General features: G+C 40.6%; 1 protein-coding gene and 1 long non-coding RNA gene across 3 annotated transcripts in view; one reads left to right on the top strand and one right to left on the bottom strand.

Annotated features, from left to right (window-relative positions):
- LOC111264495 (uncharacterized) overlaps positions 1–19,528 on the bottom strand; it is an 89,887-nt gene that overhangs the window by 33,295 nt on the left and 37,064 nt on the right. The window lies entirely within an intron of this gene.
- The window catches only part of LOC111264499 (uncharacterized), a 20,483-nt gene continuing 14,422 nt past the window's right edge, over positions 13,468–19,528 (top strand). The window contains exon 1 of the long non-coding RNA XR_015312711.1: positions 13,468–15,349. This is a non-coding gene — a long non-coding RNA (uncharacterized LOC111264499). The remainder of the gene's footprint in view (positions 15,350–19,528) is intronic.

Below are 19,528 nucleotides of genomic sequence, written 5' to 3'. Positions count from 1 at the left end.
ACAACAACATCGTCAGCAGCGGCAATACTACGTTAATACTACTGATATTTTTGATCAATGCATAATAATAATAGTAATAATAATGAAGTAGCTGGTGATAAGCTACCAGTTTTTGCTAAGTTGGTAGATACACATTATTAAACTTCAAGGATACTACATTCAGATATATGAAGGTAGTCCGATGCGAGACGTAAGTGACCTGTAAGGCATGCGAATTTTTCTTGACCCCTGAAGTAAATTGTTGCTAATCTTTTTTTCTATTTTTAAAGTAAACGTAATAAATATATCCGTGTATTATTTCCCACTGTAGAGATTAACACAATATTATGTAGGTCTATATTCCAAGACAGTTCCCGATACTCCTTTAGAAAGTTGTCAGTGATCATAGATTTTTTCTTGCCGTTCTTACACAAGTTTCCCACGACGTCTCTATCGTCGGAAGTCTCTCGCGTCGATTCACCACCCAATCTATTTTGACATAAATTATCAAATCTTGTCAGAGTTGCCATTTGACGCTTGTATTCGTCTCGCGGATTGACAGTGCGCTTCGTGTTTTCCGTGATCGTCGTTTTCTTTTTCGTCCTTCTCGTTCCCCTGGCTGGTTGTTGTCATCATCGTCGACGGGCGACCAGCGGTGGCGGCATCTCCGTATTTCTACGCTCCTTTGGGTGGAGAGGGAGGCACTCTGTCGTCTGTCAGTTGCAGCAGAAAAACGCGATGATTGGTGTCAACGTTGGTACCAGTAGAGGCTTTAAAGGAATTGGGGAATCGGAGGGTGTGGGGAGGACTTCAGCGCCAATATCATCAGCATCATCATTATAAGCATCAGTATCCGCGGCACCAGCACCGCAGCTCGGGAGACGGTTTACGTTGTCGTCACGTCGTCGCACAGCTACTGCTGCTATTGCGGCTGGTATCGCTAGCCGCCTATCCGCTCGCGTTCGCCGTTCTCTTTTATCCCATGCTTTTCCTGTTCTAGCAAAACGTGGGCATCTGTCGGCTGCATCAGCAGCAGTGACAGCGAGGACAGAAGAATTACCGTAGATTCAGAAACCAAGGAAGAGGAGACGGTCGTCGCTGTAGCCGCATTAGCTATGATAATAATGACGCTCTTAATGCTGATGATGGAGACGAAAACAGTTCCTTCTATTGCCGCTGCTTAAGCTATGACCCAAAATCGTCGTTATGACCAAGCAACCAAATATGTCACTGCTGCCAGTACTACAACTACCGGTAAAGCTACAACCCGTCGACAGTAGCGACACCACTACAAACGAACGCCAAGACACAGACGCTAGCGGTAACGGCGACGACGTCAACGGCGTTAGGCGCCGCTAGTCTAGACCCATCCCACTTTTCCCTCTCTCGTTTCTATTTTTTATATTCAGTCAGTCAGTCAGTCAGTCAATCAGTGTCAGGCCAGCTGCCGAAGTGAATCTAAATAGAAGGTAGCGCAAACGCTATCTTTAACTTCTCACCTATTTTTACGAACAATTAAATTATCAAGCGACAACAACAGCAGCGGCGAACGTGGACGACAACGATAACTATAACCAAAGAGAAGCCTGCCGCTGTGGACGTAATAGTGGCAGTACGCGCGACTATACGATACGGACAGCACGATATATTAGCGTACGTGCGTCTTCGCATAAATATAAAAGCGCTCAACTTGATGGGCCCGCAGAGGAGGTTTTTTTACAAAGCGATAAAACAAGCAATCACTCCTCTATAGTAATTTCTCTCACGTCGAATACAGTAACCTTTTGTTAACTCTCAATCAGACAACAATGGATATAACTTGAAGCAGTCTTCTCGCTAAACGTTTAGATTGGGCGACGGAGCTCAAAATACTAACATGAAATTGTGCGATCGAGCGGATAGCGTAGAGCTGAGTAATTGCGCTTATTATAAACTGAATAGATAACACAGCCATAACGAGTTACAAACAGAGCGAACGGCCCATACCGATCATGTTGGCTTAATTAAACGGCCGTTAATTTTCAATGAAATGCGTCAGCCTACGAGCCTCTTTTTGACTTTGACAGTACTGACGGTATTGACCACAGAAACACTCGACGAGCAACTACACTTCATCAATTGCTACCGGAACCATTTTTGATTGGCTACGACAAAAACTGGTTTGTAGCATTGCAGATACAAGTAAAGCATTACTGAAGTACGAGTAAAAAACGAAAAAAAATTTTTACTATAAACGAAATTGGGTCGTCGTCGTCGTCGTCGTCATTGTCGTAATAAAACTAATGAAATTATCGTCATCGACCAATAACAGTTGAAAACACATTGTAATATATAAACGTGCAGTCAGCCAGATCAACAGGCGCACAACATTCACATCATATTGGCTCCATTGGCGTCGTTACTATTACAATCGTTGTTGTCGTTATTGATTGTTGATAGAAGGCCTATGGGGACAGTATCACAAAAGTGATGACGCTGACGATCAGCACGAGGCTATCGACACTATAACTATAACAGCAAAAAGACTCAAATGAGGGTTTTCGATATGAGGAAAGAGGAGCCGGCTGCCGTATCCACGCCTGAACAAAATTGCTTTTGCTACTGAATGGAAATTCATAGTACCAATGATAACGGCTCAGGACAATCGGGCGGGGTGAGGAAGCCCCCTCACTCAAAAGGAACTGACAACAGCTCAACAACATCAATAGTGTTGCATCACTGAAGAAAGTAAGCATTGATTAGTCGGTGTTTATTAACGCTCAATCGAACGATCTGGGTAGCTTGGGGGTGCAGTGAAGTGCATCGATGGATGATACCGTTAATCTTATAAGCTATCAAAAGTATATTTCAGTCTTATAAATTACTCAACGTAAATCAACGGTTGTATCGTCGATAGGTACGCGTCAGTTTCTTTGACGACGGATCATAACTATGGGTTGCATCACAACGCCGTCAGCGTACACAGTACTCCATTACTCTGCTTCTGCAGTTCACCAAGGAATCGTACCGGCCATATTAATCTAATAGAAAAAAGAAAAAAAAAGCAGCGCTTGCTTGTGTGAATGCCCTGTCTGTCAATTTGCAACATAACATATGTTGTCTCAATTTTCGGCTTTCCTTGCGTGTTGCATTATTCGACATACTAAATGTATTGCACCATGATTTAAATGCTAATGATACTAATAATAAAGTACACCGTTGGCTGTTAAGCAAACATCTCTCACCGATCGCTCGCAAAATAGCGCCAGTCGCAGCTCGTTTTGTTCTTGCGAAAGCAACAACAGTTTGTTGCTGTTGTTGCTGCTATTGCTGTTGTCGGCGTCGATGATAGCGATAGTTACCGCAAAGACTGCCGTCTCTGCAGGGTCTCTCATTTCGTAGTTTCACTCTTCCGTAACAATAAATGGCAGTAAATAGACACTGACGATAAATGGATCATCAATGATGTAGGAAAAGCGTTAGATGGACCATTGAGTGACTATGAATGGATGTATAGATGGACCAACGAATATGCGAACTAATGTGTGTGAATGAATGAACGAATGGAAGGCAGGGCGACCGTGCGTGAGTGGGTCTGTCGGCGTCGGTCTGTTTGCATTCAGGGTTGTGCTGGCTATATCGGTGTGTGTATCCACACGCGCTTACGCGCACTCCCCAACTTGAAGAAAAACGGAGAGAAAGTCATCACGTGGGCGTCAACGAGCGTTACGCTAGCGTTATGCCTCAAACCGTAAGCGCCAATAAGTCGCCAACCAGCAAAGCCCTCAATAGGCAAAATGAAGCAAAAGAACGACGAGGACGAAGAAAGCATAGGGAAGGGCCAGCAAGCACAAAAACGCAAAGCTCGTAAAACATGAATGCATACGCACACATACACAGATATAAATACACGAAAAGAAACAAAGTTGCTAGGCATAGGAATGCGTAGTTGGCGTTCACATTAAGTACGAACAATGCATGCTACGACATGTAACTAACAAGGGAAAGTTTGAATGAAGGGTTTGAAGCTTGGACTCGGACGAAACATGGAACGAAGCGAAAAAAATGGGAAAGGCGGAAGCGCTGCTATTTGGCGAATTTCATCGGGAAAAATCGCTCTGGAAACTGTCGTGCGGTACTTGGACCCTGACTGAGGCTCGTCCAACGTCTGTGCTAACCTATACCTTCAAATATCTGTTTTTCTAGCAGTCTCTGTTCTTGCCCTCATCCCCTAACATTTGGTTATATTTATATACTTACGTGAAATTCGTCATCCTTTCAGTTAGTTTGAGGTCGTAAACAAACGTCAACATATGCGCTGACCATGTAAGGTTACTCTGAAGTCTCAGTACGATCATAGAGAATAATCCATTCGTTCATATGTAAGTAACCAGTTTACGTATGGCGGGTGATTTTTCGGCTATTTACATAAAACTTCCTGTGTATCTATGGGTGTGGGTATGTGTGTGTATATGTATATGCACGCGCGCGTGTACTGTGGGCGCGGGGGAGGCGGGAGGTTCACCTCATGATGATGCTGTTTTATGACTGTGTTCGGCGCAAATATTTCCCGACGAGGCTCTTGGAATACCTTATTATGTTTTGTATTACGGTATACGTATGTACATGCAGAGCTTCATACTATTTTCGCAAGCGAAGTTGTTGTTGTTCTGCTGCTGCCGCCGCCCCAGCCGCACTGGCGCCCTTACTCTTGTTATCAAGAGGTATCAGTGTTGTAGTTTACTGACCCTGCCAATAGACGGCGACCATGGACAAGTAGTCGCATATGAAACTATAGGCATGTATATGATGCATGTACCTATGCACACGCACAAAGCCGTCTTTCATCGTTCTTATTGGTCCTGCTGCTGGCGAATTTTAATATTTGGTATTTATCATGACGACGACAGTAATGGTGATACTCATGCGCTCTATGAATACTACTACCGACGCTATTGCCGCCTTGCTTGGAAACGATGATTACAAATATTATTATTATTATTAGGTGTATCGTTGCTATTGAGTTCGATCGTGGCGCTAGTGGTTGTAACAGTGAAGTATTGTGACTGATCTTTGCTTCGCTTGTATGTGCGGGAGAAGGGAGGCCACCGCATGTGTACAAAACCCTGTGTGCCTGCGAGCGTCGTCATCATCGACGCAAGTCGTTTGCTTCTTTTCTTCCTTACGCCGACGACTCGTGGCCAATAAGCGACCCCGTCGCTTGTGATCGCAGCTCATTCAGAACCCGTTATTGCAGCGACTGTCGACCCGATGGCCGTCGAATAGCTAAATGGGTGTAATGCCACGGCGGCGCTGCTTGCTATTTTTGATACCACTGCCTACCCAAACACGCCCCCCCGCTCGAAGTCATTAGCAGCAACAGCATAACAGTCCGCCAACAACAGCTAGGGGAGCAACAAGTATTCAGCCAGCATCGTCGTGACATATTAATCAGCATAATCAAATCACTATAAGTACGACATAATGATGAGATAACGATTATTCAAATTTCGTATGCATTGTAGTCTATCATTTTTATCGATATCGTTACTACGATACTAATACCTCGATTTCCAAAATGTTGTACTTAACGGTCTGTGCAATGGATCCAAGCACTTATATGCACACAGCGTGCATATGGTACACGTGCACGTCGTCGCAGATAATAAGATCGGTAAACAGATCGATATGTGGGTTGATTGAGTGCTGCAACGTCCCAGCGGGATTGATCTGATCTTTTTGAGCTATAATAATAGAAATATAGTAGATATATATAGCAAACTAGATGGAATATATTAAACGCAGGATATTGCACGGTTCACAGGAACTGAACGAATGGTGATTTAGAAAAAAAAAAAGTCGATGACAGGATCAATACTCTAATCAGCGCACAACATTGGGAATCATCATCCACAGACAGACGGCAGATGTCTGTTGAAAGCAAAGTGGTATCGGCACGATACTATGATACTAAACAAATAAACTTGTCAAAGCTCTAAATAAGGCAATGCGATCTCACGGCTACAAATGTAACTTCCTGTTATTGGACAATGAAGCAGTAAAAGTGACAGAAACGACCGTGAAACAATTAGACCGCGACGGTTCTTGCAATTCGAGTAACAGTTATATTGATGCGTCACCACAAGGTTTATTCAGTCACGCGGTGTAGCGGCAGGCTCAGCTGGACTTGACCTGCAGTGGACAAGCTTGACTATTCTTGAGGCTCTACGTCTAGACATTATATTCAGGTTGTCAATCAGAACTACAGTCTTCATATTTACAGCAACACCTGCATAGCTATGAAGCGGACAGTTATGCTAGCTTAGGCCGTATTGTAGTTAGATCAATAGCCTATCGTACAGAGATTCTCCCCGTCCCCGGTCGCGAATGAAAACCTTAATCATATTCAAAAACATCGTCCTGGCGGTAATGGATATTGCGCTCAAAACCTTCCAGAGTAGTAAAGCTCTGATTAGCCATTAACGGACACAAGTCATTGAAACGATTATTCATTATTTCTGTTTCAAAATCGTCTGCTTTTCATACTTCTGCAATCGTTAGTATGCAATAAAGATGTCTGATATTTTTTCTGCTTTATCCAATTCATTAATGGATCGTTTCTTTCCCTGTCATCTAAGCACAAGCAAATTTTAAGCAATCAGTTTTGCCTACATATAAGAGGGCTAAATAGAGACACAGAAGCTCCAATGTTGGCAAAGTTGATGCTAGATCCAGATAATATCATGGATCAGTGAAAGGTATTGTTGTAACTAAACTCTGACTGGCAAGGGCAAAACGGGAAGCCTAATCCATAACGAAATAGCACGCATCGTCTTTTTTTTTTTTTTTTTTTCTAGCTAAGCACCTGCAATAATAACAACGAGGAGCAGGTAACAATGGTGACAGTGAGACGAATACCGCTTAGTTTTTTTTTGCAGCGAGTAATACTGCTCTATGATGTTGTGCTAATATTTCAAGTTACACAGGCCGGAACAATAACAACAGTCCGCCATGTTATCAGCAGCGCAATCTCTCTATCCGTTAATTATAGGGCCTATTACAACCGCCGGCACGAACAGAGATGCTGTCTAATCGATTCATAGACGAAAAAAGCTATTTCCATCGCTCTTACCGTAAAAAAGAAACAAGTCATCGATAGGAACACAGGGATGATGCTACGTTAATCGTATTCAGCCTAGATAGAGTATTATGAGTAAATTGTTTAAGTTTAACGGAACTTTTGCAAACTATTATCGAACGATCACCAGTCAGCCCCAGGATAATGGCATGGTCGTCAGATTTGACCCCACTATATACAGGCATCTAGAAGAAGTCGATCAACATCCCAACAAATCCTAAACTCGCATTGCAAAAGCATAATAAATAGTAAGTATATATTAGTAATGCTCTTCGATACTAGTCACATGGACGTCTATTCATGTGCCCAGAGTAGTCAGAAACGCATACTTAGAACATATGCAAGACAACTTCCAAACCAAAAACGCCAGTTTTACAGGTAGAAAACAATAAGGTTGACCTAGGGACGAGAACCTTAAACAGAAAATTGATTTATGCCAAGATAGGATGATTGCAACGAAGTTTCAAGATGCTGGACACATTGAAATGGGATATACAATTTGTATATCAAACGAAAGTCGAAAACTAGCTAAAAGGGAAAAAACAGTTAGTCCATTTGGCCTAAGAATTTCCCTGGTAGGAATATCAGGAAATGAGCCTTTCGAAATATGGATTCAACGTGGGTGGGCAACGAGACTCTCAGCTACGAGCTATCACTGCAACGGTCAATAATAGGATCAAACTAGGCCAAACTGTAAAAAAGAAGAGAGAAAAAGCGTTTTTAGGTACCTTACATGCGCACAACGGTTTATTTTACGAGAGATTGCTTTTATCTAATATGCGGGGGAATATTTACTATATATTACATACAGCTCCCGCTGCTAATAAGCTTCAAGTGGGAAATCATCTGTTACAAAAAAAAAAAAGAGAAAAACTTGTTTCTTAGGCTTTTTATTAACAAATGAAACCGTAGAAGCTATCTAGGCTAGTCTCCTGCACTAATTAGGCAGCTGCGAAAAATACTGGTCGTTACGGCCTGCGATAAACTCAGGAGTCGACGGCCTAATTTTGGCAATAGTGGTCGATTCAATTAACTGTCACATAGATGAAGAATAGCCAATTAAATTCATGATTACTGGACTACAAAGTATTGTCGTAAATATAACCGATAATGGATAGCGCTCTGTTTTGCTGGAGAGTGTTCCTATGAACAAGGGTTGTATAAACAGCGTGCATAGCTGATGCATAAGCGTTATTATTTAGGATTTCCATAGTTAGGATAAGAACTGAAGCTAAAAACAACGATGATTACCATTTTTTATGAATGAAGTATAACAAGGCAACAAACATTTGTATTTACTTAGTTTATCACAGTGTTTATCGAAGATGCTTTTGAACGTCAGCTCGCATTAGCATTCAACTCTTGATAGAAAGCTTAAAAGTCTATTTTACTTGACAGGCCCTTTGCATGCTTTATCTTTAACATTTGAGCTTGTACAGTTTTTGGGGGTAAACGGAAGAAAATTGCGTCCCAGTTAAGAAGATGATAGTGCTTCTACTGGCCCAACAACGTTCGTTAAATCTCATCAGCATTGTCACTGACGGTGTTGGTTAATTAACTTTTGATCTGACATTAATTAAGATGGCTCGGGCCGACAATGGCGGCCATATAATTATATATTACCAGTTACAAAATATATTACAAATGCTGTTTTACTGCTTGCTAATGGATTAGTATAATTACCGCTCTTCTGTCGCGCCGATTCGACAAAAATTTAAATAAAAAATGCAAACAATCAATGTGCAACACTGCAACAACGGAGTGCAAAACAGGACATTCAGCCGTTGGCTTTTGGTCAGTGCAATTGGTTCTTAGTATAAAAAGGATAGTGCTTCTCGTACAAGAAGTGAGGGACGTGATTGGGTCGTGGGTGCAGCTGCTAGCATTACGATACACAGGCAGTATTGATTGTGATATCTACGATGCTTACAGAATAAATGAATAATATGAAATAAATTTAAATAGAGATGAATGTATCCACACACGTATAGATGTATATATGCAATTCAAGGACGATTGGATTTGACCAGAAAGTAAAAGTCAGTGAACACAGAAGTAAGCCATAGCAGAGACGGAATCAGAAGGCAGTGGAGGCACTGGCGCTGAACTTTACTCGATCATTTTGAACGCATTAGTATATAGATCGACATATGAAGAAACGTTAACGAATGAACTTCCTCAAAGTCCTCCCAAATAGATACCTTCATAATTGAAAATATCAATTGAAGATACTTATGTAGCTCGTGCAGTTATACGGGTCACTAATTATTTCGTACCAGCAAATCAGTCGTTCGACAAAGCTGAAGGGAAAACGCGTTTCGGTTTAGAAATAGTCGAAAATATAGCTGCTATCTTAATCTCTCTATAATCATTTATTAGCAAGTTAAGTAGATTAAATAGCATGATTCGTCCGCTATAAGTCAGTATAGAGCTTTGAATGGCTCAGATATATACAAGTTCATTTTGTTCGGGAAGCAGCAATATACACACTGCTCTCCAGTAGTGCGTTCTACTAATAAAGTCACTTAAACTTTGTTTTCTTTTTTTAAGAAAAAAAACCTGTAAAAACCCCTGTAGCGTCTTGGTGGCAATTAATGCAAAAATACGATGCCTCCGTTTCAGATGTATATGCATTTCTATGAAGTTGAGTTATACTCTAGTATTACTCAGTTCTATCAGTTTTTCTGCAAAATCAGCGTCGACACATATACTCCAGTGGTCCATATAGCTCCACCTCACTCACCTTGTATCTATACGTGTATATATATATATAAGAACTAGTTTTCATTACAAGTCACTAACTAAAGTACAAATCAAAGAGAAGCGACCGTCTTTACATGGCTTTTTTTTGATCTTCATTTTAAAAAATTCCCGCAAAAAAGTCAATAGCGAGCTTCTATAAAGCTCATTGTTAAGTTCGAAATGTTCTTTCTGGATTCTTTAAGGAGGTTTGTAGTTTCGCTGAAAAGCGGGCTGTTATAACTTCATTCTCGTACGCCGGTCGGGCTTTTTTCATTCTGCTTGGCTCAGGGCAATTCGCTTTCCAAAAACCCGACTAGTAATAATACCCATTTGTGCGCTGGCTGACAATAACATATTTCGAAAGCAACAAAAACCTGTCTGTCACAAAATATCGCACTTTCATGAAGCAATGCTATTTTCAAATATTAGATTAACGTTTTTCTTTATATATATTGGCCTATTGGCTTACTTCGAACGCAGTTGGATTGCATTTTCTACGACAAGCAATAACAAGGAAACAAAAAATATTCTAGTCAACAGTTGCCGTGGGAAACCCAGACGACTGAATGCCAATGCACCTCAAAAAAAAGCGTCCAATGCAAAAGATCCCCATCGATTACCACCTTTTCCTATTTCCGGTACTTCCATTCTGTTTAGTCAGCTCATACGAATGCAACAAAAGCATTGTTTCGGTCTTAGCATTAAACAGCCTATGGGAAAGTGGGACCAATAAGTTGTTTTTGCAGCATAATATCTATATTCTTCTATCTAGTGGCCGATACAATAACGACAATCTGAACTTCTACATCTGCTATCCAGCATAGTAATGAGAGACATAGACAAACACTCTGTACTCGTCTGATAACGATTTATCAGTTAGACCATCGTACACAACCGGGCATACATATGACGTTGCTGCGTTTCTACACATGAGCATAGACGACTTATGAAAAAAAAAGCGATTATGACAATGACAGATCACTATTTTCAAAATCGAAATTCTAAAGGTTTCAGTTAAGTAGCTTTGAGGCCCAGATATAAAATAATCTCGCAGCTAGATAATGGACACTAGTAGACTATAAGTAACTGAAGATTGGAAAGTTGTAAGAACGTTGTTATGAAGGTAGGTTACTAAAAAGTTCAATGAGGTTTCAGGTTCCTCTATGGAGTTTCCGGTCGGCCACTACACCCTCAAGATTAATGGCGTTTAACTAATAAGTTGTTATTTGAACTTTGGAAAACAAGCAACACAACGCATCTCAGTTAAAAACCTAGTAACCTGCAACGTTGTTTCGTCTTGCTTTGCTAAACGATTATCCAGCTGCCATTTCAATTGCTACGTCAGTCTTGTATAATTTCACCCGTGACGTTTAACTGCCAGATATGGTAACCCTTTCACGCTAGTGACCCCATGCTCTTGGATAATGACGCCCGCTCCCCAATCGTGTCGAATTAAAATTTCTTGTCCTTAGACACTCCTTGAAACTGGCTGGCATTAAGTCAGTGGTCAAGAATACTCAACTTGCTTGCATCCTAAAATGACGGCCTGTTTGCAGCGGGTAATTAATACCTACCTTTTACAAATTGTCCGCCATCCGGACTCGAATAACCATCGACGCATGTTAGGGTCATCTAGGTTTATATGATTTTGTAGTGTACAGAACAGAATATCAATTAGTGCAAATAAAACGTGCGAATAAAGTCATCAGTTATAATTAAGGCGGTCAGAAAAAATATGATTTAGTCTCCTTGAGACAGAACTAGCGGCGTAATATGTACATACAAATTGTTATTTTATGTAGATAAAAAGATTTTGTACATTAAAAAACACGAAACTTACAGAATATTATCCAGTCAGAAAGTATGATAAAAAAAAATTAATCCCAGCAATTTACTCATGCTACGCGCGGTTCTCCTTCGCATTTTGCCTTTTCTGCTTATAGAAAGTTTGAACAAATGGCGCCATTTTTCAAAACTCCTCTTCCATAAACATGATATGTTATTCACCCGAAGTTGGCTTGGGAATGTTTGGTAAACTATTGAGAAAATTTCATTTCAAGAAAAATATCTGCCGTAGCGTGGCGTAGAACCCTGCAATCGTCTCAATATTCCGTCATCATTGGAAATTAGTTTTGTGAATCAGCTAAATAGCACAGAAACATAATGTGCCTTAATTGTTCTGTCTTTTTACTTAGGTTCTTTTGTTCAGGCTATCGTCATATCAATCGATTTTGGCTGATTGGCAGTGCCATAACTAAACACATGACATAAACCAGGCCAAACTCGAAATATGTATGAACAACAGATATGACGTTAGATAGACTTAATTTCCATATTTAAGATCTTCGCAATTCTGCTCTAGGCCAAATCATTTTGCTCAAGATGACGATCGCTGTTAGTAAGAGCGATACTTGGACTGGGCCACGAAATCTGTACCTTGATCGACTTTAAAAACCAAGAATAACTAACGGGATAAAATTTAAACCACATTTTACGTTTGTGTATTGTTGCAACTAAAGAAAAACGTTACCAGTAACAATAATAACAAGCCGTACTTACCTTAATTCAAGTTAAACTTGAGTAATTTTCGTGACTGATAATTATAGCACTGATTTTGACTATTCGAAGAGAAGTTGGATCACAACGTGGTCGATAGTTTATTGTGTACAGTCCTATTGAGAACAAGGACTAATTTCTTATGATTTTCTAGTTGTTCAGTATGTTCATACGCGACGAACGGTGGATGCCCTTCAATGAGAATATAGAGAGAAAAGTGTTTTGAAAACTTACTGGACAACAGATATTTCTTCATGTATCATGCATCTATAAAACTATCGGCCCTTATCTTTCTCATCATCTCCTAAAATGTACCAAGCACAATAACTGCAATAAGGCTGGCTACAAATTTACATTTTTCTACTGCATCATGAATTTTGTCGCCGGACTGTTTATTTTTCGTCGTCTGACAAAAGCACCAGCATCAGTAGCTTTAAAAGGAAATGCAGTTACTGTTCTTGTGTTACTGCAATTCATACGGTCTTCATAGACAATGTTGTTTGTTATGAACTTGATTGTGCACGATTCAGCGCGTCTGCCTTATCATCAGATTACGACAAGAGACGACGGCCATTGTTACCGTTACAAAGAATCGAGAAGATCCAGCAAAAAGCTGCTACCACTGAAAGCACAGCCGTCAGTCCAAGCACGATCAAACAACGATAGTTACGGATCCGGTAATCATGACAGATATCGCGCGTCTTCATCTCAGAGAATTCACTCATTGAACACGCTTAAGTACCGTCTCAATGGCGGGGGCGATCCCGTTTGTTACCCCTGTCTAATAGCACTAGAGTACTGCGAGAGATTTATAGATAAATAGATAATTTTTGGCCAAAATTCAGAGAGCGTGATCAGTACCAATGATGCTATCGTATTTCTTAGTTATGCTCGTTACTTTGACCACGTGATTATTCAAGGAACTGTATAGTGAACGAATGAGCAAGTTAACAATATGCATACGAATGGTCCCTGTTTACTTACACACGTATCCATGAACGACGGCAAAGACGAACAGAGACCGAAACAAACAAAAAACAAACGATTTGTATTATGAGATCACCTAGGCGGTTACGTTAGACAAGTTAGCAAGTACGTTATCGCTGTGAATGTTTTTCACCTGTATAACAAACAACAACAGTCTTTGCTGTTTCATTCTACGACCTAGTCAAGACTAAATATGATTGTGCTCCTTGACATTGCTCGAATCGGTATAAGCCTGTAAAAGATCAGCCAGCTTTTTCTAGTCCATGCATCAATGATGTCCTTAAAATGGAGCTAGTTGCGCTTCACAAATGGAATATCGATCACGTCGAGCTGCTCTTGTGTATATTTTTTTTTTTTAATTGAATGGCATAATTCAAATGGTCTTTTCGTTAGCAACGTTATTTGATGGCAAGAAGATAGCTATTTCTTATATTATGGATTTAGAATCGCACATTTTCTTGCCACCTCATCTTACCGCGGCAGGGGCTTGGAAGCAGCTTGTACAGATGTCAATTGTCGATCACTACTACACATGATGCACCATTACAAAACAGTGAAATGTTAGCTTACAAGGCATATCAAATAAACACACGTTTTTTCTTCGTCGTACGTTTTGGGATTTTCGTTTACTCGGTTATGCATATTACAGCCGTGTCAGTTTCATAATAGTACAAGGTACGCTGAGAATCTCAGTAAAAAAATCTAGCCGTGATGGTACGGCGCAAGGCAAATCGATTTCTGCTATCATCGCGTAAAACAACGGGTTTTCTAACCTTTGAGACACCATTACGAGAACCTTCTTTTGCGCTGCGAGGTCGAACAGAGTTTAGTCTATGTCGTCGCTGCTATTGACGTTCCTGTCGTGAACGACGGCGTCAGCGCGTGCATATGGTGAAGTCGTTCACCACGAAACGAAGCGCGACGTTCATAGGGAAAGCAGCAGCGCCAGCAAGAACCGGAACGGCCAAGCCGACGCTGGCGAGCCAGCCAGTCTGTATGTTATAGGAAAAAAATAAAGAAGCAAAGCGATGCCGAATATAGTGAAAGGATGATGTGTGAATAAAAGTGGACTAAACTCAAGCAAAATGAAGTCTAACGCTACTGCTCATCATGAACGACCACAGCGAGATAGGGTGATAATGTTATGGCTGGTTATCGTCTTCTTCCTGTCGTGTTTTTTGCTTGCTCAATAACGATGACCGTAAAGAAGGCAACGCCGTTGACGCACTGAGTACTTCCAATATAATAGCTTGATCTAGCCGTTGCAGTTTGAGGATTGGATGACCAGCTACCAATGGGTCCGTCCGCTGGTAGCAATGCCATATTGTCTGCACATTGTGCGCTATTACGCTTCAATGCGTCAATGGAAATACAACAGTCATATATGTAAACAGGCCGATCGAACAAACGAACGGCCGGTCGCCACCGCTTCGCAATAACGGCGATCTCAGCATCTTGTCATCTAGGAATACGATCTTTCATCGATCACTCACACCTGTCACATCGCTAGTACAGTGCAGAGCATATACAGCGGCTTCAGACTACAAGATGAGGCATTCAAATTCGAGCAAAGTTTAGCAGGCGGTAGCGTTTTGGAGCGGGTAAACGTTTATTGGATAGTCCTGCTACCAAGAGAAAGGTGTTTCCATGACGAAACAACAAATTTGTGGCGCCATTTTCGAAAGTTAAGCAAAGGTCAGCTATATCTCCACCAAGATTAAAAGCTTCCCTTTTTTTGCCCCTAAAATCGACGGTCTACGTTATTTCCAGTTTTTGTGTGGCTTCTGAAAACTTCCGTGAAATTCCCATGAAAGATCGACAACGAAAGATCCTCAAAAGGATTTAGATTTAAAGAACTGATCGAAAAACCATTTCTGATACGCCTGGACTTTTTCTTACAGAAATTAATGGCTTTCTTGAAAAGGGAAACATCTTTTGTCAACCAGGTTGTCCAGACAAAATCCGACGGTAAGTCTTTTTTTGGGGTTTCTTGTACCTTTTTGGACCTTTTACGTGTTTTGAGCTTTTGTATTTTTTTGGGGGGGGGGGGGGGTGACCTGATATCAGCCCAAAATTTAATTCCGCTATATTTTTTTATGCACGATGTTGCGAACAACACTTAAGCGACTCTGTACCTAGCACGCTCGCTTGACACATCGCTATTTTTAAAAATTTTATTGCGGATTAAGGGAGGAATATCTTGTACATGACCACTGGATAGTTTCGCCCTTGAAGTGAGGTTGTAATCGCGATGAATAATAATTATATTGGTTGGACGCAATCGTCAAAAATGGCACTTCTAAGATCCTCTCATGTCTGAATAGCGTATTAAGAACAATTTATAAAAAATTAAAGTGTTAACATTGTATTTACTACTATTACCGAAAAAAAAGATTACATTTTTGCACGATATTAGGAATATCCATACCAATAACAGCAAAAAGCAGCGCTTACCTATTGGGCAAATATTTACATAATGGAGGCACCAGGCTTATTGCCGATCGCAAACGCACGAACATACATAGAAGAAGTTCAGGAATAACATTTACAAAGTATTAAATTGCTCAAGAATTCTACAAGTAACTGCCAAGATCATAATATTCACATGGCTTCATAAGGTGGCAAAGAAATTACCTAAAGGAGAATATAACCGTTGAGGTTTGATGTCAAAAAAGCCGTATGCACAACGAGCAATTTTCTATCAATATTATTTATTCGGTGCAAATGACCTTACTACACTGAACGTTTCTTCATGCTTATTTCATGAGATCTCAATTGTCGATTGTCGAAATTTGATCGACGCCTTCCTTTATTCTGTGCGTCGAAAACATTGAGCCGCTATGCAGTAGCTGAGTCTTTCCCGTATAACAGTTGCTCATATATATATCCATGGCATATGTATATATATACCGTATAACAATAAGATACGTGGTCGCAAGAAAAATCAAAGGTACCTTTTCGTGGAAAAGTCGCACGCTATTACAAACGATGCATGAAGAAAATACAGTTACTTCGAATAATTACTCTTTGGCTGACCCGTACTACTCATCCAATTTTGGCAGGAAGCTTGAAAATTGTTGCTTGAACAACGATATGTATGAACTCGATAGTTAAACCGAAGCAAAAGTTCCTTCCATAAGCATTTTTTACCGCTTTTTTGATACGTCTATTGTTGGCGCACGTACGATTTACGATATAGTCAGTTCAAGTCATTTGAGACGAGGGACTGACTACTAAAGGGGCAAAAAGTCCTTAGACGAAACATGGAATTCCCTGATAGTACTATTGTAGAATGATTATGAATGATCGGTCATTGTTTATGGAATATCTATTAGCGTTCTTGGCTCGCTAATCACACGCGTTAAATGCTGCATGTCATTTACAATATTGCTGTTTCGTTTCGTCGTTATACACAAAAGACTTTTCTTAAGATTCAATTATGGACCAAGAGAAGGCTGCTAATGGTAGAGAAACCCGACTATTGCTGAAAGCCTATATCGACAGTACACAAACTACAGGTCATTGGACCAACTGACAAAAAACTGAGACCCAGAGAGGTCAAAGAGCGTGTTTTTAGACGTTTTTTTAGTGCAACGCGTAGCATCTACTATCGTTCCTGTCCATTCAATACAATCGTCAACAGAGAAGCAATCACACGTTCGAAAACTTTTATGCTTGGTTAGATTCACTTACTACGTAATATTGAAGATTATTTGGCAATCAGGTCCCAACTACCTAAAGGAATTTTCGATATCGATTGATAATCGCCTCAACAATAAAAAAAAAAAAGGCGAAAAAACCTTACGCCAAACTGTTTCGTAAATTTGAAGCAACGTCGATGTTAATGTTTTCCGCATGAATGAACCAACGGACGATTAAATGATAAGTAGTTGAGAGAGACAAGTAACAGACGTAACGTAGGTTCTTTCGTTCATTGCCAACACGACGGCCAACATTGTTAACACGATACCACAGCTTCTATCATCATTTCGACAGTTACTTCTGCTAGACAACAGTAAGCCAGCGTTGGTGAACCCCCGTCGACCAACCCCCGTGCGCGAATTAATTATTTGTACACTTGATTCAGTTCAGCTATTCGACAATCCCTTACGCATGGACACACTGGTGTGTGCGTCGTTAACGGCATTATTTATAGTCGAAAGAAATGAACATGGTAATCGTACAAGACGATGAGTTTGAGAAACGAGTGGAGGCGTGGGACTCCTCTTATTTCCATTTGAGAATCTTTCTCACACCCCTCCTTTCCTTCACCGTGAATCGAATTATTTACTTCAGTGGTGAAAACAACGAGTCGAAGTCGCTGACTCGAACCGCACTTCCTTTTACTACAGCATCAAAGGCAATAGCAATAAACTCGAGCTACTTAAATGAAGTAAGTCCCCGCTATACAACAGCACGCATTAGCGATTGTAATCACGCAGACACAAACATTCGCCTATTTTTTTTTTACAAACACACATAAACACGTACATAAATAGACTACGAGAATGTGGACTCATCACGTCCGCCTTTCAGTGATTCACGCCTTCACGCGACTTACGTAAGTTCGCCCTTTGACATAATTGCGCTACCCGCTAAAAAGCGTCGGCTGCTAGCAAAACATGTAACACAGCGACTACAGCTCCACCTACCTAGAGTGTGATGGTTGTGTAAAAAACGGTTTGGCGGAACAGCCGTCGATTATGCATATGTATTTCAACGGCCACAAATGGTATTGGAATGGTACCGCTGCTCACCCACACGCTTTATGACGCTCGACATCTTTATGTTAGGTGGCGATCGGTATCGATCCGAGTGTACGGTAACAACGCTTGAAAATGCTCAATTTCGAATAACTAGCAACAAGTTGTTCGCGCATGTGAAGATGTTCTTGTCCACAACCTAGCATTAGAAGCGGCTTTTACCACCACTGCGCGCATTTTACTGGGTAATTTTGGTAACAAATCGACGGCATCGCTCATAAGCTAAACGTAGAAGTTTTTTTATGTTCCTATAACACATACATAAGTTGTGTATGCGTGATGCCATAGCTCTCGGTGAATATAACTTCTCAAATACCAGTGCTATTCTATGAAGTAGGCTAGTCGACGAAAAAGTTCAACTTCTTAATTGTTTTTTTGCAATGCATGAACAGAGCCGAAAATAGGGATTTATTATATTTTTGTCGACGGATGATAAAGTATCGTAAATATGTCTCTGGGGTTGCGTCTCTTCTGATATACATGACGTAACCAATACACGCAATGCCACAACTACAGTGCCGGACATAGGTCTAACATTTTAATCATACAGTATTTTTCTGTTAAACGACACATATTTCTAGTTATTATAGCTGCTACTAATACATATCGATCAATGCTGCTTAAAATGAATATAGACATAACTGAACAGATCATAATGGCGGGATGCAGATTCTGCATTGCTTACATCGTATAGCCTCGATTACGCTGATGCATCATGTTTGCTATCGTATGGCACACGATCTACAGATGGTAATGTGTCGTCACTAGAGCTAACATCATGAACAGCGGCCTGCCATACTGCTGTGCTATGGCTATCAGCAGTTTTACGGAACTGCTGAATCCCTTTTCGAAAAACGAATTTTCATAACACCGGTTAATACCGCCATTGAAGAGACTGACTCGGCAGTAAAAGCGACATTAAGAAGTTCTCATAAAGCTTTCATGCTCAATTAATTGTGTAATAAATAAATTAACGTACTATGCCATTGACAATCAGGCGGGTATCTTGCTTTGTCCACTAAACGACTTGTTAACATTTTCGCTAAGGTCTGAACAGATACAGAATTTCTCGAAATGGGTTTTTCCATTCATCGATGATGTTGGATCTTCATTTTTAGATGTGGCTCTACTGTACACTGGAATAGTGTCAGAAAGTTTCCTGCAATACGCTCCTTCTCGGATGTTAGTCGTAATATTAATAACAAATATATTAGAATTCGCTTTCACTTCTTACTGTTGTCAAAACAGAGTCCGTAGATAAGAGCACAGTAAGAGGCAGCTATTTTAGAATATGATCTCATTTCTTATGATTTGCCTGCCATGCTCCATGGTTCACTGGCTTTTTGTCTATATTGAACTGCATGTATTGTGTAGATACAAGTAT

The sequence above is a fragment of the Varroa jacobsoni genome, unplaced genomic scaffold, assembly GCF_002532875.2.
Source record: "Varroa jacobsoni isolate VJ856 unplaced genomic scaffold, vjacob_1.0 scaffold_867, whole genome shotgun sequence".
Lineage (NCBI taxonomy): Eukaryota > Metazoa > Arthropoda > Arachnida > Mesostigmata > Varroidae > Varroa > Varroa jacobsoni.
This window is presented reverse-complemented; position numbering and strand designations above follow the sequence as displayed.